At 42.2% G+C, this 22,329-nt stretch overlaps 1 protein-coding gene and 1 pseudogene across 1 annotated transcript in view; one reads left to right on the top strand and one right to left on the bottom strand.

The window, feature by feature from the left end:
• Positions 1-22,329, bottom strand: part of GALNTL6 (polypeptide N-acetylgalactosaminyltransferase like 6) — a 1,391,526-nt gene that overhangs the window by 38,581 nt on the left and 1,330,616 nt on the right. The window lies entirely within an intron of this gene.
• LOC136148674 (CBY1-interacting BAR domain-containing protein 1 pseudogene) lies at positions 4,939-5,796 on the top strand (annotated as a pseudogene).

Genomic DNA, 22,329 nt, shown 5'->3' with positions numbered 1-22,329 from the left:
CTGAGGGCTGTCTTTTCACCTTACTTATAGTTTCCTTTGTTGTGCAGAAGGTTTTAAGTTTCATTAGGTCCCATTTGTTTATTTTTGCTTTTATTTCCAAAATTCTGGGAGGTGGGTCATAGAGGACCCTGCTGTGATTTATGTCGGAGAGTGTTTTGCCTATGTTCTCCTCTAGGAGTTTTATAGTTTCTGGTCTTACATTTAGATCTTTAATCCATTTTGAGTTTATTTTTGTGTATGGTGTTAGAAGGTGTTCTAGTTTCTTTCTTCTTTTTTTTTAATTTTTAAAAACATTTCTTTTAAAAGTTTATTTTTTTATGGCTGCGCTGGGTCTTCATTTGCTGCTCGGGCTGTCTCTAGCTGAGACAAGTGGGGGCTGCCCTCTAGCCGTGGAGCACGGGCTGACTTGTCCCGCAGCATGTGTGATCTTCTCAGGTCGGGGATCAAACCTGTGTCTCCTGTGGTGGCTGGCAGAGGCTTATCCTCTGAGCCACCTGGGGAATCTGGTGGCTTTTTTTGTGTGTGCAGGATCTAGTTCCCTGACCAGGGATTGAACCTGGGCCCCCTGCACTGGGAGTGAGGAGTCTTTGCCACTGGACCACCAGGCAAGTCCCTGGCCATTGCTTTTTATTTTAAGAATGGCCACAGGTGCTGAGCAAAGGTTAACTTAAACGTGGATTCCTGTTTCTCTGAAAGTGAGGTATATGTATTAATGATGCTGGGAAAGATTGAAGGCAGGAGGAGAAGGGGGTGACAGAGATGTTTGGATGGCATTGTCAGAAGATCCTCTGACCAACCCTGAGGAAATCTGGTACACTGATGGAAGCAGCTTTGTCTTAGATGGAAAAAGAAGAGCCAGGTATGTAGTAGTCTCCAATTTTGAGACCATAGAGGCTAAGCCTCTGCCACCAGGTACTTCAGCCCAATTAGCTGAGCTCATAGCCCTGACTCAAGCTTTAGAGCTGGGAAAAGGAAAAAGAAAAGCCATTTACACTGACTCCAAGTATCCCTTTCTGGTGCTACATGCACATGTGGCTATTTGGAAAGAAAGGGGCCACTTGACCACCCAAGGGTCCCCAATCAAATATGGTGATCAAATCCTTAGACTCTTGGAAGCAGTCCATCTGCCCACTGAGGTTTCAGTCTCCCGCTATAAAGGACACCAAAAAGGGAGCACTGAAGTGACACGAGGGAACCAAGCAGCCGATCAGGCAGCTTAGAGAGCAGCGTTACAGAACAAGGACCTAATAGGGGTTCCTTAGTTCCATAGACAAACTTGCCAGAAACTCCTTTATATACTGAAGGTGAGACTCTTAAAGCTAAGAGTGAGGGCTTTCAAGAAGATCATGTTGGAGTGGTTCCAAAAGGAGGGGCTCCTTTTTCTGCCTGGGAACCTCCAATGGAAGTTGGTTAACTCCTTACATGCCACCACTCATTTAGGAGAAAAGGCCCTCCAAAGATTACTAGAAAGGTCTTTCAGAGGAACAGGCTTCCAAACAACTAGAAGACAAGTGGTCTCCTCTTGTCCCACTTGCCAATTAAACAACCCCCAAGGAGCTCAAAGACCTCAGCTGGCCCAGCCCATCCAATGACTTGGGGCCTATCCAGGAGAGGACTGGCAGATGGACTTCACCCAGATGCCAGTTTCTCAGGGGTATAAATACCTTTTAGTCATGATAGATACATTCAGAGGATGGATTGAAGGCTTTCCCACCCAGACTGAGAAGGCTGAGGAGGTGATAAAAAAAACTGCTCCATGAAATCATTCCAAGGTTTGGTCTGCCCAGGTCGTTACAAAGTGACAATGGGACATCATTTACTTCTAAGATCACCCAAGGAATCTCTAAAGCATTGGGCATTACTTATTATCTCCATTGTGCCTGGAGACCTCAGTCTTTAGGAAAAGTAGAAAGAGCCAACCAATTCTTAAAATCAGCAATAAAACAGATAACCCAAGAGACCTCCCTGGGATGGAAGGAGGCTTTACCAATAGCTCTCTTCCGTACCCATATTGCCCCTAAGGAACAGGTTGGTTTTAGTCCTTATGAGATGCTATATGGGAGACCTTTTGTTAATGTCAGTGACCTCTTCCTAGACCCAGAGGTTCAGACTCTCTAGTCTTATACCATGGCCATTGGGCAATTCGAACAGGATATACGCTTGTGGGGTATGAACCAGGACCCAAAAGACTCTAAAGACTCGCCACTATATGCTCCAGGGACTCAAGTCCTAATTAAAGTCTGGAAAGATGGGTCCCCAAAGGCTCAACTCCAGCCCACATGGAAGGGGCCCTACCCTGTAATACTTTCTACTCCCACAGCAGTCAAGGTGCCAGGACATGACTCCTGGATTCACTACTCACGAGTCAAGCCATGGAAGAAAACAGAAGAGGACACTCAATATACCTGTGAGCCCCTGGGAGATCTCAGATACCTATTCAGAACTACAAATGAGTGCCATTCTAATAAACAACCCCAAAATCTGGTCTTTGGGGATAAGATTTCTCAAGACAGCTCTAAAGAGCCAACACAGCTTGGCAGGGATGATACTCCAAAACAGACAGGAGATAGATCTTCTGATCTCTGAACAAGCAGTGACTTGAGCCATCCTGGCGATGTGAATTTGAAATTGGTTAATGCCCATACTAGTCCTTATTATGCCATACTGATGCTGCTTATGATTGTTCCATGTACTGTCAATTGTCCTACCTGTTTTGTCTCTGCTCAGGTCAACAAGCTACAACATGCGGGGCCAGTTCAACAAAGATACAAAACTACAGCCGACCATGGAAAATATCACTCACCCTTAAAATGGACACTGCTATGAGGACTCTGAGGCCTGAGACTAGCAAGAGGGGGAGGCCCAATACCCCTCACCATTCCACTTCAGCAGGAAGTAGCCAGAAAGACTTCGATGCCCCTATTCCCAAAGAATTGGGCCTCCCATCTCTTGAGGGGGGAATGTTAGGTAGTTAGAATAGGGTAAAGGAGTCCAAAATGGCGGTGGCTAAAAGACAAATAAGGGAAAAGCCCACGAAAATAGAACAGAGGAAGGTCAAAGGAAGGTCCGAGGACCGGAGTGAGGACTTCAGGTAGAACAGCACTCCTGCCTAAGCCAAGTTTGCATAGGACAGGCCCAGGGATAAGAAAAAACATATAAAAAGAGGAGCCAAAGGGCTCTCTCTCTTCGCCGCCTCCCTCCACTCCCCGCCACCGTGCAATGGGGCTCTCTTCTCTTCATGTCTTTGGATCGATGTGCCCTCACGCCTCGAAGATGGATTTTCCTGCTATTATCTAAATAAAATAGAGCTGTAACAGTGATTTATTTAAGAGCTATAACATGGTCTGTCCAAGACCCGAGAGCTGTGACCTGCCGAGGGGGCTTTAATGACCTGACCGTCACTCCAAATCTTTGTTGTTACGAGACAAAGAACCGAGGAGCATACATTCGCCTGACAGCATTACCAACTCAGTCGAGTTTAAGCAAACTCCAGGAGATGGTGAAGGACAGGGAAGCCTGGTGTGCTGCAGTTCATGGGGTCACAAAGAGTCAGGCATGATTTAGCAACTAAACAACAGCAAATGTATTAATATACAGTGGATGATATATATTGTTATTACTGTTATTTGTTTGAACTGAACTGGCTATTTAGAAACTAAAAATAGTACCTGAAAGGGGCCAAAATAGGAACCTTTTGACATTCTGAAACTGGTTTTTGCATATGCCCTTAGAGGAAGTTGACTTTCTGGAAGGAATGGGTGTTTCTCTTCACGTGCCTTTGAGATGTAAATGATCTACCTGTGCTCTACTGCTACTGCTGCTGCTGCTAAGTCGCTTCAGTCGTGTCCGACTCTGTGCAACCCCATAGACGGCAGCCCACCAGGCTCCCCCATCCCTGGGATTCTCCAGGCACGAACACTGGAGTGGGTTGCCGTTTCCTTTTCCAGCGCATGAAAGTGAAAAGCGAAAGTGAAGTTGCTCAGTCTTGTCTGACTCTTAGCGACCTCATGGACTGCAGCCCACCAGGCTCCTCTGTCCATGGGATTTTTACCTGTGCTTTAGGTAACTTTAATTCCTGAGAGTGAAGAAGAAGAAAGAAGAAAATAAAAAAGGCCTCTTAAAACTCTAGCTGGAAAACTGTGAGATGTGTTTGTCTATAAAGACATATGCATGTCTATGTGTACCTTATAATTATGAGGTATCTCTGCCTCCAAATGGCATTGCCCAGATTGCTTTGTGTCTGAGCTCTGTTTATTTGCTTGACAGAAATTGCATGCTTACATGAATTCTCCGAAATAGAATGAATTTCAGATTCATGTGATCTGAGAATTATTCAGTACTGAATCAATATCTGGTTTTGACGCTACTTAAGCTTGGTGGTTTGATTAATATAGACATATCTTTTTCTAGTCATCAGTGTTAACACTTTTGTTCAAATGAAGATTTCCCTGTTCAAATTACTGGCATTCTTTCTTTCTCCTGGCTGGACTCTGATGCAACCACTTCTGAGTAATAGTTGGAGATATCCTGATATCACAGGAGCAAAGAGGATGAGGACGGTTGAGTGTGGAATTCCGAGGAATGGTTTCTTCTGGAAACAGGCAAAGGAGGAGTAGTCAGGAAAATGAGAGGAAAACCAGAGAGGTTTTCCAGAAGTGGACAGGGCCGGGGGTCAGCATGGTCAAATTCCTTAGTGAGGTCAAGTGGGCAAAGGTCTGGAAGGGGCCGTTGGACTTGGTAGCTAGGAAATTTTCAAGATCAGTAAAGGTGGAAAAGGGAAGTCAACCAATGGAAGCTTCTCTTCCAAGAAGTTGGACTTCAATGGGAATGAGAAAAAGCAGAATTAAAACAAAACAGTTGGCGCCCCGGCACACATCCGGGCGCCGTGACCCTGTCGTTGGGCCTCAGCCCGGGGTTTCCAGCAGTGAGCGAGGCAGCATGTTGAGGCGCAGCTTGGAAAACCGGGACGCTCAGACCAGAAAACTGCAAGATGCTGTCACCAATGTGGAGAAACATTTCGGAGAGCTGTGCCAGATCTTTGCTGCTTACGTGAGGAAAACCGCCTGACTGTGAGACAAAGCGGACCTCCTGGTGAACGAATCCAACGTGTATGCCTCTACCGAGACCCCTCACTTAAAGCAGGGCCTGAAAAACTTTGCGGACGAGTTTGCCAAACTTCAGGATTATCGACAAGCCGAGGTTGAAAGACTTGAAGCCAAAGTAGTTGAACCTTTGAAAGCTTATGGAACCGTTGTAAAAGTGAAGTGAGATGACATCAAAGCAACGTTATCAGCAAGGAATCGAGAAGCTAAACAGTTAACTCAGTTAGAAAGAACACATCAGAGAAACCCATCTGATCGACATGTTATTTCACAGGCAGAAACTGAATTACAAAGAGCTACAATGGATGCTACCCGAACAACTCGTCATCTGGAGGAAACTATTGACAGTTTTGAAAAGCATAAAATAAAGGATATAAAGACTATATTTTCAGAATTTATCACTATTGAAATATTATTTCACAGCAAAACTTTAGAGGTCTACACTGCTGCCTACCAAAATATACAGAAGATTGATGAAGAAGATTTAGAGGTTTTCCAACATTCTCTGTATCCACAAGATTATCCATCCCGTTTAGAGCAAATTCGAAGTCACCTCTTCAAAGATCATTGTCAGCTAAGTGTGTATCTGGAACAGGACAGGTATTGACCTGTCGACTAAGAAAGTGAGGATCAGCAAACAGAAGATGATGATGAAGAGAATGAAGACTTAGATGTTACAGAAGAAGAAAATTAAATTTCTTAAGTAAACTTTGCATTTCCATTTTCATCTTAAATGACCTGGAATCCAGAATTACTAAAACTGAAAAACATAATACTGGCTTGATACATTAAACCTCAAATGAAATCCTGTTGGAAATGTAGAAATTATTAAAGGAAATTTATGCCAACAAAAAGCAAAACAACAACAAAAACAGCCTTTTAGGGTGAATAGATAGAAATATATATAAGTCCTGCCCCAATTCATTTGAGCTGGATTAAAAAAAAAGTTGTGAGTTGCTTTTGGAAATTAAAAATGGCAGATGGTGGGGAGAGATAAAAGAGGAATTTGGGATTAAAATATACACACTGCTTCCTTGGTGGCTCAGACAGTAAAGAATCTGCCCGCAATGTGGGTTCGACCCCTGGGTTGGGAAAATCCCCTGGAGAAGGGAACGGCAACCCACTTCAGTATTCTTGCCTGGAGTATCCCATAGACAGAGGAGCCTGGTGGGCTACAGTGCATGGGATTGCACAGAGTCAGACACGACTCAGTGACTTTCACTTTGAATTTAGACATTAAAAATGGCAGATGGTGGGGAGGGATAAAATAGGAATTTTGGGTTAAAATGTACATATTGCTATGTATTGAAGAGATAATCAACAAGGACCAACTGTATAGTGCAGCAAAAACTCTACTCAATATCTTATAATGTCCTATAATGAAAAGAAGTGAAAGAGTATGTATATGTACATATATGAGAAGTGGGAATACATGTGTGTGTATATATATCTGAATCACCTTGCTGTACCCCTGAAACTAATACAATATTGTCAATAAACTGCACTCCAACACAAAATTTTAGAAAGCACCTTATAAATTCAAAGCACTGGTGACGCCCTCATTATCCTTCCAGGGCCTTCTCTGTGGAAGGTTCTGCCTCGTGGTCACCACACCACTTATGCTCTCACAAATCATCCCCCACTAACTGCTCCATGCCAGTGGCATCCAGTGGCTGCTGGCAGAGATGACTCCCGCCTTTCCTAGAAATTAAGCCCACAAAGATCATCTTCCCCTTGCACGCACATTTTCCTTTTCTGAATTCAGCATAAATGTAATTGCTTTGGCATCTCTCTTGTGCCCTGGGACCTACTAGAACCACTCGCTTCGAAAGCCTAGCTTACATTACACAAGGAATTGAAGAGCCCACGGCACAAACACCACCATAGGGCTTTCAGATTTAATGTATGTGCTCTGCTCCAAATAGTCTATTTCTAAAACTATGTCTTGCCACTTGAAGTGAGGGACTGTGAATATTGTTTGTGAAATATATCCAATGTCAGAACTTTCAGATGAAGGGTTAGTTGCCATAAATGTTTCGATTTGCACAAAAAGATGAGGAAAATCTGTGTAAATAAGCCACTTCTAATTAAGCAACATTCTCAGATAGAAGGAAAAGAAATGAGAATACCTATACTTCATACTGGGCTTCCCTGGTGGCTCAGTGGTAAAGAATCCGCCTGCCAATGCAGGAGCCACGGGTTTGATTCCTGATTTGGGAAGATCCCTTGGAGAAGCAAATGGCAACCCACTCCCATGTTCTTGTCTGGAGAATCCATGCACAGAGGAGCCTGGCAGGCAACAGCCCATGGGATCGCAAAGAGTCAGATATGACTGAAGCAACTTAGCATGCACCAGTATTCTTGCCTGGGAAATCCCATGGACAGAGGAGCCTGGCAGGCTACAGTCCATGGGGCCACAAAGAGTTGGACACAACTTCACGACTAAAGGACAATGCTTCATACTAAATTGGGAGCTTTAACAACCATCACTTCACGTCTTCATCTGCACCACCACTGTGCAGTGCGTGTACCTCCAGTTGCTATGGAGACGCTGGGAAATTACACAGTTTGTCCAAGATGATGCAACAGGTAGATGGCAAGCAAGATTGGCACCCCCATCTCTGATCCCTAGATCCTTGCTCTACACCACGTGATGGGGATGGAGAGAATGAATTCACCAGAACAGTGCAGTTTGGGGTGGTACGTTGGTGGCAAATGCTTTACTGAACCCAAGGGATGCATGGAGATGAGAGATGGTTGTGAACCCTTGGGTTTAAAAGAGAGCTCCGTTGATGGTGGGGTTGGAGTCTGACCAAGGTAGAGAGGCTGAAGCAGGGTCAGCAATAAGACCTCTGTAACGATCGCTTGGTTAAAGTGCTGGCAGCCCAAACCTGGACAAGTGATCATTAAGTCATCCAGGTCCAGGGCTGAAGGGGACAGCTGCTGGCCTGTGATGCCTGGACTCTGGGCAGGGGTCAGGGGGCTGCTGGGATCAGAGAAGGAGTCACAGATTATGGGGAGGAAGCTTTTCCTGACCGCTGCACAAGACTCTAGATTTCGAATCTAGATTTTTAACATGTAACATTTTCCAAAAAGAAAACTTAGAAAGCTGCAGAACTGTGGTGACTTTGTCCTGACCTACACCATCAAGGAAATACCTCCTTTTGTGTCCAATAAAGCCAGGTGTATCCTTTGTAAAGCAGAGAAGATGGAACAATTTTGATCTTTTGAATAGGCAGAATATAACTTAGAACTCTTAGTAACTGATTTTTTTCTTTTTTTGTAGTTTGGATTTTTTTTTTTTTTTTTTTTAAAGTTTTGGTGTTGTCATTTCACAAAGTCAAGGAAGGAATGAGTTCAGTCCACATCCTCTTGGATGTATTATTGGTAAGCAAGTGACCTACTGGCTTGGCTGAGCAAAGGTTTCTGAGAGCTCAGGCAATTATTTGCATTTTGATGTGAGTTATGTACCCAGGTGTGATTAAACAGAAGCACAGTCCATGTACGCCAGAAATATGAAGGCAGACTTTTTGTTAAAGTCTACAGAGTAGCTTAGGAGATGAAAGGACTCACGTGTGCCCTGGTTTTCTCCCTGCAATATACAAAACTCAGATGAGTAAATTAAAGCTGAAGAGGGGAAATGAGACTTGAAGGAACATTTTTTTGGAGAGTTCAAGACTATCTACAGGAAAACTTGGGCTTTCCAGGTGGCTTAATGATAAAGAATCTGCCTACCAATGCAAGAGCCACAGGAGAAGTGGGTTTGATCCCTGGGTTGCGGAGATCCCCTGGAAAAGGAAGTGGCAACCCACTCCAGCATTCTTGCCTGGAGAATCCCATGGACAGAGGAGCCTGTCAGGCTACAGTCCATGAGGTCACAAAGAGTGAAATACAGCAACTAAACAACAACAAGGAGTCGCTTAGGAGATGAACAGATTCTCTTGTGCCCCAGTTTTCTCCCTGCAATATACAAGACTCAGAAGAGTAAATTAAAGCTGCACAAGAGGAGGGGAAGTGAGACCTGAAGGAAAATTTTACAGGGAGAGTTCAAGACTTTAGACAGGAAAAGCTGCCTAAAGAAGATCCGAAAGTCAGTAGTGAATAAGAGTATTCCGCAGGGAGAAGGAGTCTACGGGAAGCCCACTCCCCACGCTGTTAGCAGCACCATCCATGCCTGTGTTGAGGGGCTTGAGTGGGGATGCTACACTGAAGGCCGTGCCTTCTGGAGAAGGCGGTTTGTGTGCCCTGGAGGCATCGTGGCCCCGTGTCAGCTGAGACTGTGGGGGGAACCTGCAGACTGGTTATCACCATGCCTGCTGCTCTGCCACTCGGAACTCACACAGACTATCTCCCCAGACCTGGCCCCATTGCATGCCCCATCTTTTAACTAATCCCTTGACATTTCACATCCCTGTTGTTTCCCCAGGAGTGATGTTCTGCTAATAAAAGCACTCCCGGCAAGGTCGCTTTCATCTGTGAGCTGCCAGTAAATCTCAGATTTGCTCCAGCTCCATTGTAATCTTGAAAATCCACTTTCAACATTATTCTTGAGAATCCAGGTCACTGCAGGCAGTGAAACTAAAACAAGTTTTTAGTGCTTGAGAAATGACTCACAGAGCATGGTGTCTAGATAAAACAATTCTTCCTTTGAATTCATTTCAGATCATGGAAATGTGGACAGGTTTAAAAGCTTGTCTAATGAAGTGCTCAGGGCTGGTGCACTGGGATGACCCAGAGGGATGGGATGGGGAGGGAAGTGGGGGGGGGGGATCAGGATGGGGAACTCATGTAAATCCATGGCTGATTCATGTCAATGTATGGCAGAAACCACTACAATACTGTGAAGTAATTAGCCTCCAACTAATAAAAATAAATGAAAAAAAAAAAAACCTTGTCTGATAAAGGGATGCTAGGCTTTTGTGTAAAATTCAGAACTGTTAGTTAATGAAAATCTGCAATCAAGAATCATAAGGTTGATTCTGAGAAGTATATGTCCTGCTGACTTGGACAGGATTGAAGCAAAGTCCTTAAGACGTATGGACATCTGTGGGCTATTAAAGTTCTCCAGGGAAGTAGGTTCTCTTGAACTCATTCTTGAGTTTAGCAGTCATCCTTCCAAGGAAGGCCGGCAAATTGTCCTTATTTTCAAGTAAGATAATTCAAGGTCTGAGTTTTCTACTGTAAATTTCATCATTGTTAAACACACCATATTAAAAGAGGTGACTTGGAGAACTACCATAGATCCAGCAATCCTACTGTTGGGCATATACCCAGAGAACACCATAACTCAAGAAGACACATGTTGACCAGTGTTCATTGCAGCACTGTTTACAATAGCTAGGACATGGAAGTAATCTGTCCATCAACAGAGGAATAAAGAGTAAATCTGTCCACCAAAAGAGGATAAAGAAGATGTGCTACATATATATATATACAATGGAATATTATTCAGCAATAAAAAGAAATGAAACTGTGCCATTTGCAGAGACATGGATGAAGCTGGAGACTGTCATACAGAGTGAAGTAATCAGAAAAAAAAATATTGCATATTGACACATATATGTGGAATCTAGAAAAAAGGTATGTGTGCATGCTAAGTTGCTTCAGTTGTATCCGACTCTTTTTGACCCTATGCACTGTAGCCTGTCAGGCTCCTCTGTCCATGGGATTCTCCAGGCAAGAATACTGGAGTGAGTTGCCATGCCACCCTCCAGGGGATCTTCTCCATTCAGGGACTGAATCTGTGTCTCTTAGGTTTCCTGCATTGGCAGGTTGGTTCTTTACCACTAGCCAAGGAAGCCCAGAACAATGATACAGATGGTCTTATTTGCAAAGAAGAAATAGACACACAGACATAGAGAACAAACATATGGAAACCAGGTGGGGAAGAAGGGAGTTGGGGCAAATTGAAGGGTTGGAATTGACACATATACACTATTGACACTATGTATAAAATATACAACTAATGAGAACCTACTGTATAGCACAGGAAATGGCTCCTCCTCCTTACCTCCTGACATAAAATCAAACAGATGAGGAGCAGAAATAGTGAATAGAATAGGTCTAACCTTAAACTTCTGTGTCACACTGACCAGTATTCCACCTCTGTGTCTTGTATCAAGAGAAATTCATGCAAAACTAGTAGGGAAAACTGATTAATATTTCATATAAAAAAAGCAAATATTTTCCTTTTAAACCAGTGACAGCAGAAATTCCACTCTGGGCCACCATCTCATACAACAATCAGTGCAATAATCTCAGAATTCTTGAATGCTCCAGTCAACTTTCTGAACAATAATCCCACACTTTCTCCTAATTTGAGCATTTTGGATAGTCTTCCTCACAATTTTCTTAACTGTGTGTGTATGTTAAGTCGCTCCAGTTGTGTCTGACTCTTTCTGACTCCATGGACTGCAGCCCACCAGGCTCCTCTGTCCATAGGATTCTCCAGGCAAAAATACTGGAGTGGATTGCCATGCCCTTCTCTAGGGGATCGTCCTGACCCAGGGGTCAAACCTGAGCCTCTTTTTTTTTAAACCTGAGCCTCATATCTCCAGCATTGGCAGGTAGGTGGGTGCTTTACCACTAGCACCACCTGTGAAGCCCAACTGTGAATGCAGTTAATCACAGCAGACTCAATGGACAGATAGTTCCCAGAATGAGCTAATCGGAGTTTGATGAGATTATAATTGAAATGGTGGGTGTCAAAAGCTGACTGTTATCCTTTCTCTGGGAGAGAGTGAAACTTTATTTCTCCCTGGAAATAGAGCAGAACAGAACAACAGAACTATGCAGAACAAAACAAAAGAGGTCTTAAAGACAGCCTCCAGAAGTCTGGTTCCAGTCTAGTGAGTCTGGGTCCATGCACAACTTAAACAGCTGGTCCAGGCAAGTTCACGTGGAAGTTCAGCAAACCTGCCTAGTTTCAGGTGGCTTGGAGAGATTAAGGGCTGGGTTCTGTGTCTTGCAGGAACCTGCAGTATTCCCTCAAGCCAGTGACCCTGGGGAGAAGCTATGCATTCATCATCTCCAACTCCAACACCTGGCATAGTTTTTGGTGTTTAATGAATTCACCAGCTGGGGCTACCTTAGCAAAATACCACACATTGGGTGGCTTAAGGGAGTCCTGGGTGACTCAGATGGTAAAGAAGCTGCCTGCAGTGCAGGAGACCCGAGTTTGATCCCTGGGTCGTAAAGATCCCCTGGAGAAGGAAAAGGCTTCAGTATTCTTGCCTGGAGAATTTCAAGGACAGAGGAGGCTGGGGGCTACAGTCCAGGGGGTAGCAAAAATGCTGGACACGAGTGAGCATGCACTCAAGTCCTAACTCCTCTTGTTGCTGGAGTTAGGTCACAGGCGAAGCTCCAGTGATGACTTTTTGAGTCACAGGTGGCCCTCCAGCTGAATGGGACACTTACTTGTTTTATATTTGTGAACCTGGTCTTAATCTTTTCATTCAAGGCTGTTAATATCACTTTATGTAAGTGATGCTAAACTCTTTTTGGAATCTGATGAAAGCCATGGGCTCTGCAGAAAAACATATACATACACAAAGTATTCTCACTTTGTATTTCTGTTGGCCCATAAAGACTGTTTCACATGTTTATTACATACAACTCCCCTCCCAACCCCAACACATAGACACATGGAAACTTAGACTTTGCTCTCTGGAATTCAGGATCTGAAAATTTTCCTGTACCCATGGGCATTGGTAGACAAGAAAATGATTATGAGACCACTCTCTTGAACCACTGCCTGTGTATGACTTAGGTACTTGTATTGCCTCTGCCATCCATTTGTTATGCAAACAGGGTTTCCATTGCAGTAAATAATAGCCACCGGTTCACTAACAACATGCTGTTGGCCCTAGGCTAGGTGCTTTTTGTGGATTATTTCATTTTACCATCAAAACTACTCTATGAAGGAGGTATGGTTGCATTTCTATTTTGCAATGAGGAAACCAAGCTGCTGCAGCTGCTGTAACAAATTACCACAAACTTGGTAGCTTAAAGCACTGAAATGTGGTCTCTCAGAGTTTTGGAGGCTAGAAGTTCAGAATCAAGGTGTCAGCTGGGTTGTGCTCCCTCCAAAGGCTTGAGGGGACATATCATTCCTTGCTTCTCCAAGCTTCTGGTAGATCCCAGCATTCCTTAGTGTGTGCCTCCTCATCCCATCTCTGCCTTTGTCTTCACATGGCCTTCCCCTCTCCTCTCTTCCCTTCCCCATTCCTCTATGTGTCTCTTCTAAGGACACTTGCCACTGGATTTAGGCTCTACCCAGACAGCCTAGTGGAGAAGGAAATGGCAACCTACTCAAGTATTCTTGCCTGGAGAAGACTATGAGCAGAGGAGCCTGGCAGGGTGCAGTCCATGGGGTTGCAAGAGTCTGACAAGACTTAGTGACTAAATTAACCAACCAACAGATAGTCTAGAATGATCTCATCTTGAGATCCTTAACTTAATTCCATCCACAAAGACCCTTTTCCCAAATACTATCACATTCACAGGCTCAGGAATTAGGATCTGGACATATGTTTCTGCTGGCCAGCATTTACCCTGTTAAACAAGGCATAGCTAGGTTACAGTAAGTCTGTGGTGGACTAGGGATTCCAACTTTGATTTGAGGGCCCTGAGAAGCTGTGAAAGCCCCACTCTTGCTAGTTGTACACTTCAACACCTCCCCTTGGCTTACTCTTAGTTCAAGGGACAGTTGTACCATGCGCTGATGGCCATTTAGCAGTTCCCCTTTAGGGTATACACACAAAATAATTGATAGCAAAGACTTGAACAGGTATTTGTACACCCATATTCATAGCAACATTATTTGAATAGCCAAAATGTGGAAACAACCCAAAGTTGCATTGATGGATGAATGGATAAACAAAATGTGATATATATGTACAATGTACAAATGTGGCATATATATATATATATATATATACACACAATGGAATATTATCTTGCCTTAAAAAGATGAAATTCTGATACATGCCTAACGTGAATGAATCTTGAAGATATACTAAGTGAAAAAAGCCAGTCCCTGAAAGGACAAACACTGTAGGGTTCTTCTGAACTTCTGAATTACCTGAAACAGTCAAATCCATAGAAACAAGGAGCAAAATAGAAGTTACCAGGGGCTGGGGAGGCAGGAATGTGGAGTTGTTTAATGGGGACAGGGTTTCAGGTTGGGATGATGAAAAAGTTCTGGAGATGGTGGTGATAATTACACAACAGTGTGAATGTATTTAATGCCACTGACCTGTTTATTTAAAAATACCTAAAAAGGTAAATTTTATATGCATATTTCACAGTAATAAAAAAGGACAGTGCTTACTTGATGGTGATTGGGGAATTTGCTTTGGCTGTTTGTAAATCCATGAAAGAAAAGAAGCCAAGAACAAAGGGTCTGGTCATAACGGCAGGTCATGTAAGGCAGGATGGCATTCCTTTGCTTTGGGGTGGATATTGGAAGAGATTTGTGCTTAATAGGATGTCTGAATGAATACACTTTTCTCAGTGTATTTAGAACTCACTCTATCATGCACCAACAACATATGTCACCTCCACGTTGTTTGTTGTTGCTCAGTTGCCAAGTCATGTCCACTCTTTGCGACCCCATGGACTGCAGCACGTCAGGCTTCCCTGTCCATCACCAACTCCCGGAACCTGCTCAAATTCATGTCCATTGAGTCGGTGATGCCATCCAACCGTCTCATCCTCTGCTGCTTCCTTCTCCTCCTGGCCTCAATTTTTCCCAGCATCAGGATCTTTTCCAGTGAGTTGACTCTTTGAATCACGTGGTGACAGTATTAGAACTTCAGCATCAGCCCTTCCAGTGAATATTCAGGACTGATTTCCTTTAGGATTGACTGGTTTGACCTCCTTGCAGTCCAAAGGACTCTCAAGAGTCTTCTCCAGCACCACAATTTGAAAGCATCAATTCTTTGGTGCTCAGCCTTGTTTATGGTCCAACTCTCATATCCATACATGACTACTGGAAAAACCATAGCTTTGACTATATGAACCTCTGTTGGCAAAGTGATGTCTCTGCTTTTTAATACACTATCTAGGCTTGTCATAGCTTTTCTTCCAAAGAGCAAGTGATTTTTTATTTCATGGCTGCAGTCACTGTCTGCATTCCTTTGGCTTTGAGATGGCCAGACTGTTAAAGACTCCAGTTACTGTAGCCATGAACTTGGATGTGCAGATACTGTGGGTACCACCACTACTGCCCGAGCAGAGAGGCGGCTTCTGTTGCTCCCTTTCCATAGGCCAGACCTTGAGATGAGAGCTTTACATGCATCGTTACAGTTATTCCTCAACTCACTCTGGAACGTAGGGACTACTATTCTCATTTTACTACTGTGGAACCTGAGAGATTAAAGTAACTCGCTGAATTCTAGCATATCCCATAAATGTTGGAGATGGAATTTGAACAAACAGAGGTGTCTGGGAGTTCAGCAGGACTCAGGGCGTGCTCTGAACTTTGAGAACAATGACTGTTTGCTATTATTTTCATATTTGTCACACTTTGCACATGGAGCTTTTTGTTGGCAGGGTGAGATCAGTCGGGTTTGCAGAATGGACGAACGGGGAAAGCTGAGGGCTATTGAGCACTTTGTTAATTCCCAGGTTTTCACTTGGAAGCTGCTGCACTGTGGGATTTTCTTGGCTACTTAGGTAGCCTGTGACTCTAAGGGGGTGTGTTGGGTTTGTTATATTGGGAGGTGCAGAGGCTTGTCCTTGGGAATACTGCGTAGCAGCAATTCTGTAATGACCTTTGTGGTTTGGGGAGACAAGGTCTCATTTGAGGTTGTTCTGAACTACGAAGAGGATTTCAAGAGCTTTAGGATTTAGTCTGCGTGCTGCGGGTGAGGTGTTAATCCCTTAGAATGATAAAAACAGCTCACCCTCGTTACAGCCACTAGTCCTTAAGACACGTAAGAGCAAAACTCAGAACCCTAACTAACTGTCTCGTGTGCTCAGAATCCGTCCTGTGATGACTGCGGGGCTTGGCCCATTAATACTGAGGAGTGACGCCAGAGGAATCAAAGTGAACGCCTGATGGCCCCACGACAGCTGTGTGCGGGCCCCTGGGGGAGGCAGGGTGGCCCGCAGAAGTCCAGTCACCCACTCAGCGGGTCAGCGCAAAAAGGAACGTGGTGGTCTCTGTGAGGTCGCTTTTTGTTTTTTAAGTAAGTTCATTGCAATTTTTCTTTTTGGACTCCACACATAAGGGAGGTCATAGGATATTTCTTCTTCTCTCCCTGACTTACTTCAGATGAACTTACGGTTGCCAGGAGCAGCGTTTCTGGATCTTCAAAGAGGAGGGCTGGTCTCCTCCATCTAGCCCTTTCCTTAGGCCGGCACCCCGCAAACCTTTGCCCAGAACCAGGCGCTCATGTGTGGGGAGTCAGCGGTCTCAGACTGAAGTGCAGCATCTTCCTGAAGAATTACTTTCATTTAAGCAAGTGTTCTGCACTGTGCATTCTGTCCGCTACCAGGCCATTTCGCATCGATGCTATTCCTCACAGTGTTACCTTCTCCCAGCCTTTAGCCTGGCGCGGCGGGGAGACGCGCGCTGCTCTCCCTGGCTCTGGCTGCGTGGGCGCGGGGCTGGGTGCTGCGGGGGGTGCCCGGGGCGCGCCCCGCCTCCTCGTCACCGAGCACGTGGCCTCCGTGTCTCGCTGCTGCTGAGGTCTGTCATCTTCGTCTCCTTTGTGTGTGTGTGCGCGTGTGCCACGCTCAGCCATGTCCGACTCTTTGCGACCCCGTAGACTGTGTCCCGCCAGGCTCTGTCCATGCGATTTCCCAAACAGGGATCCGGGAGTGGGCTCCCTTATCCAACGAATCTTCCTGACCTAAGGATTGAACCTGAGTCTCCTGCATTGCAGGCAGATTCTTTACCATCTGAGTCCTCCATAACTTCCTCCGAATAGGATTGTTTTGACCCAGATTGCTAATGGTGCTTGTGGTTGTGGAAGCTAGCATCTCCTGTAAGCATGGTGATTTTTTCCCCCTCATTCTTTCTTTTAAAATCAGTGTGGTCTCTGTTGCTATCTAGTTAAATGGTGAATAACTAGACTCTATGTTTCAGGTATGTTTGGAGGACTAAAACTATCTACAGTAAGCATTTTGAAAACATGAACTGTTCTTTGAAGTTTACTAATAATAACATGATTTTGAAAAATAATTGTATGTTACTGATAGGAAAGAAGGAAGTTTTCTAGGCAACTAATAACCACTAATAACCAGTTGTCCAACATTTAGAAATGAGAGAGAGAGATTCTGGCAGACAAAAAGGTGACATTTACCAAGAAAGATCTTTGACTTAGCCATTGAAATCCTCAATAAAGTTAAAAGATAAAAAAAAAACACACAGAGAGTGATAATAGAGAAAATTAAATGAGAAATTAGTATCAAAGTGAGAAATTAATGTCAAGGGTACTTAAGAAAACCCCATGTATTTGGAAATTAAATGTCCACTTTTAAATGATGGGTGTATCTAAAAAGCCATAACAAGGAAAATTAGAATATATAATTTTCTAATTATAACTTTAAAAATGAAGAGAGAATTTATCAGTATTTGTTGCATGCAACTGAAGCTGCTCAATGTGATTAAATGCAATGTGAAATCTTGAATAAGGTATGAAAACAAATAATGGACACTAGCATAAAATTTTGTAAAATTTGAACAAAATCTGTACTTTTGTTAATAATACCATAAGGTTTTTCTGGTGGCTCAGACAGTACAGAATCTGACTGCAATGAAGGAGACCCAGGTTTGATCCCTGTGTCTATCACATATTAATTTCCTGTTTTTTTCTTTTTTAAACAATGTAGCATTTCTTTATAGTCTCAGAATTGGACTAGAAGTTTCAAGCCTCAGTCAAAACTTTTTTTCTGTCTCCTGGTTTATAGTCTATGGGAATTTGAAGGGAATTTGTGTCCTGCTGTTGTGTGAAAATTGTGTAAATCTTAATTATGTTAAGTTAGTTCATAGTGCTTTTCAGGTCAAGTATTTCCTTATACTTTAATGTATATTCATTCTATTAATTTTTAATAGTTTGATATTGAAACTGCAACTAAAAATCTTTATCTACTTAAAAATAATTGTAATATATAGTGGAAGTATATGTAACTTTGTTCTGTATTCTCCAAGTCTCCTGTAAGTGTGCTATCATATCTCCATAATTTTAAAAAAATAAAGGAAAAAAAAATAGTGCTTGAGGGGAGATGGGGGAGAGAAGGACTAAGAGTTTGGGATTAGCAGAGGCAAACTATTATATACAGGATGGATAGACAAGGTCCTACTGTGTAGCACAGGGACCTATATTCATTATCCTTGTGGCAAACTATAATGGAAGAGAATACATTAAAAACGAGTGTATATATGTGTATAACTGAGTCACTCTGCTCTACAGCAGAGACTGGCACAACACTGCAAATTAACTGTACTTCAATAATGAACCCTTCTCCCCAAAAAGGTGCCATCTGCTCATGTATTTATGGTGTCTTCTTTCATGTTATTCTACACTAGTTCTCAGACAGAGCTCATAAATATCCTAAGTATAAAACCTGAGTAAAAATTAAAAAAAAAAAAACAAAAAAACCTGAGTAAAATATTATATTATTGAGGCATTATGCCATTCAAACATGAGAGATATGATGATGATTCTAATATAATGATTTCAGCTCCAGGGTACAAATAAAATAAAATGTTGATGACTAGCTGTGACTACATGGTCACCAACATGTTGCTATTTCCCCATTGTTACTGTGTTCCCACATCCCTTCAAAGCCAATGCATTAGAAAATCTTATTATGAAAATTTCTCTATGCCAATCATGGATGTTTGTAAACCATCGGCATCTTGCCATACAGGTTCATCTTCCCAACCTCCTCCTGCTGTTGCTGAATAATTTTCTATGCATCTTGTCATTTCACCCCTTAATGGTTTAGCAGTCTTCTCTAAGAGAAAAAGAGAGAGAAAAGAGCAAGAGAGACACACACAGAGAGAGAAACATTTCCCCATATAGCCAAAAATTAACAGTAATTAGTGTCATCAATACATAACCCAGATTCAACTTCCCTTAATTGTCTAAAAATGCCTCTTTTCAGTTAGTTTATTATATTTTATTCAGGATCTAAGCAAGTTCCATTTCATGATGTGTGGTTCTTAAGGTCTACAATACTTTTGTGAATATTTCATAATCTAGACCCCACCCCTACCCTGCATGGACTTAGTGAAGAAACTAAATTCTTAAATTCTAGAATTGGTTTCAGATGTCATTTAACTTTCTCTTCTACTCCCCAAATTTCCTGTAGAATGAAGTTTCATTTAAAAGCTTAATTAAATTCAGATTTGATCTTGTTGGTATTGCTGTTGCTGTTTTTAAAAGATTATATCAGACCTAGTTCTTAATTTTTCAGCCTGGTTTCTCTTTTTCTCACCTCCCTTCCTTTTATGAATTTACAACTTTTTGTTTATTTTTTCCTGTTCAGTCACTCAGTTATGTCCAGTCTTTGCAACCCCATGGACTGCAGCACACCAGGCTTACATGTCCATCACTATCTCCTGGAGTTTGTTCAAGTTCTTATGCATTAAACACCAACCTTTGTCAGCAAAGTGATGTTTCTGCTTTAATATGCTATTTAGGTTTGTCATATCTTTCCTTCCAAGAAGCAAGCATCTTCTGATTTCGTGACTATAGTCACCATCTGCAGTGATTTTGGAGCCCAATGTATTTAGTGTATTTTAATTTATTGGGTCAACTTTTTGGGTATTAATAGTGTCCTGTCTATGGCAAGTGGAAACTGTTAGCTGACCCCTAGGTCCTTTTTTGTTTCTGACAAGAATGAGACTTTAATCATTTTTATGTGGAGTTTATAATATTAAGAGATAAAGCTTATAAAAGTTTATAAAAAGTTTATTAAAGTTTATAAACTTTTTATAAAGTTTATAAACTTTATAAAAAGTTTATTAAATTTAATAAACTTTATAAAGTTTGTAAACTTTATAAAAAGTTTATTAAAGTTTATAATATTAAGAGATAAAGCACAATAATGACTAGACATCTGATTGGTATGAGGCTTTCGAGTCCTAATTAAAACTTAATTTATAACAGTATTCATGATTAGCCTGAAATGCATTCTGTAGGTAACCTCTTGAGTTTCTATAGTATTTTCTTAGACTGCAACTGTTTACACGTCTGAAGTTACCCGAAGGCATTACTTTTAAGAAAGCTTACAAGTCTGTTCTCTACATCTGCAGCTCCATTCTTTCCCTACAAATAGGTTCAGCAATACTATTTTTCTAGATTCCATATATGTGCATCAATATATGATATTTTTCTCTTTCTGACTTACTTCCCTCTGTACAACAGGTTCTTGGTTCATCCACCTCACTACAACAAATTTGTTCCTTTTTATGGCTGAGTAATAGTCCATTGTGTGTATGTAGCACATCTTCTTCATCCATTCATCTTCTGGTGGACATCTATGTTAGCAGGTGAAACAGAGGGTAGGATGAATTACAAACGTAGGATTGACGTGTATATATACACTATCATCTGTGAAACAGATGTGTGTGAGTGTTAGTCACTCAGTCATGTCTGACTCTTTGCAACCCCTTGGACTGTAGCCTGCCGGGCTCCTCTGTCCATGGAATTCTCCAGGCAAGAAAACTGTGGAGGGTTGCCATTTCCTTCTCCAGTGTAAAGCAAATACCTGGTGGGAAACTGCCGCATAACACAGGAAGCCCAGCCTGATGTACTGTGATGATCTAGAGGTGTGGGGTGGGATAGGGGATGGAGGCTCAAAGGGAGGGTGTGTGTATGTATATATAATGTACATATATATTATATAGTATATGTTTATAAATATTTATATAATATATATTTATATATCTATAGCAAATATATGTATATAATATCTATACATATATTAGAACCAAGCATATTGGTTGCTTCTAGAACCAACCAATCATATAATATCTATACATATATAGATATTATATCTATCTATCTATATAATTATGGCTTATTTGTGCTGTTGTGTGGCAGAAACCAACAAAATATTGTAAAACAGTTATCCTCTAATTAAAAAATAAATTAAAAAAGAAAAGAAATGTTACCACTGGGCTTTGTGCCATCTAGGTCCTCTGTAGCTCCTCTTGAACATTTTGGTCGTAATTATTAATGGTTAGTTGGGACTTCCCAGGCGGCACTAGTGGTAGAGAACCTGCCTGCAATGCTGGCGACATGCAGGAGATACAGGTTTGATCCCTGCGTTGAGGCAACGGCAACCCACCCCAGTATTCTTGCTTGGAGAATTCCATGGACGAAGGATCCTGGCAGGCTACAGTCCACAGCGTCACAAAAGAATTGGTCACGATTGAGAGGCTAAGCAGCAGCAGCAGTTGAATAAATAGCATCCCGACCTGTGTCCTCTTGATCAGACCCTCATTGCTTCCTTCCCTTCCTTACTTTCTGGGACAAAACGTCCCAGCCCATTTTCCTCCATTTCCTGCCCACAACTAGGATCAGTCATTTCTTCAAGGATCCTTAGTTCCACTGAGTGGAGAATCCAGTTTAGACACCACACTGAGAGTTAGATGTGCCTGTGCGATTGGAGTGGAATTGTTTCCAGTCCTTCTCAGTGAACAGAGCTGAAAATTTGTATTTTAGAAAGTGAGGGGAAAAAAAATTCCTAATCCACCTTGCCGTTTCCAATTCAAATTGAAAATCCTCTGTTTATTCCGTTAACTTTGTGTTTAGATTTCTTTTTATATGTAGATCTTTGAGGCAAACCTGGTTTCTTTATAACAGGAACATACTTTCAAACTTGTGTACTTGAAAATAATGTGAACGTAAAAAAATGTTTCAGAGTTAAAGAGGTCTGTTCTATTTACAGTGCTGATTACAGGGTTTGTTATTATTTTTTCCAGGTTTATATTTATTTTTGTCTATAGCACTCGACTTGTAGGATCCTAGTTCCCCAACCAGGGATTGAACCCAGCCCCTGGCAATGGAAGCTTAGCATCCTAGCCACTGGACTGCAGTGAATTCCGAACTACATGGTTTCGATTATGTGGAATCAATAAAGTTTGGTTTACCTGTTATGTCTTGGACTGAGAGATGTTTGTTGTCCTATTTTTGGTATGTTTCAGTCCTTTTCTTCTTCATTTACGACAGTTTCTACCTTATAAAAATTGTTCCTCTATAGATTG

This window comes from Muntiacus reevesi, chromosome 17 (assembly GCF_963930625.1).
Source record: "Muntiacus reevesi chromosome 17, mMunRee1.1, whole genome shotgun sequence".
NCBI lineage: Eukaryota > Metazoa > Chordata > Mammalia > Artiodactyla > Cervidae > Muntiacus > Muntiacus reevesi.
This window is presented reverse-complemented; position numbering and strand designations above follow the sequence as displayed.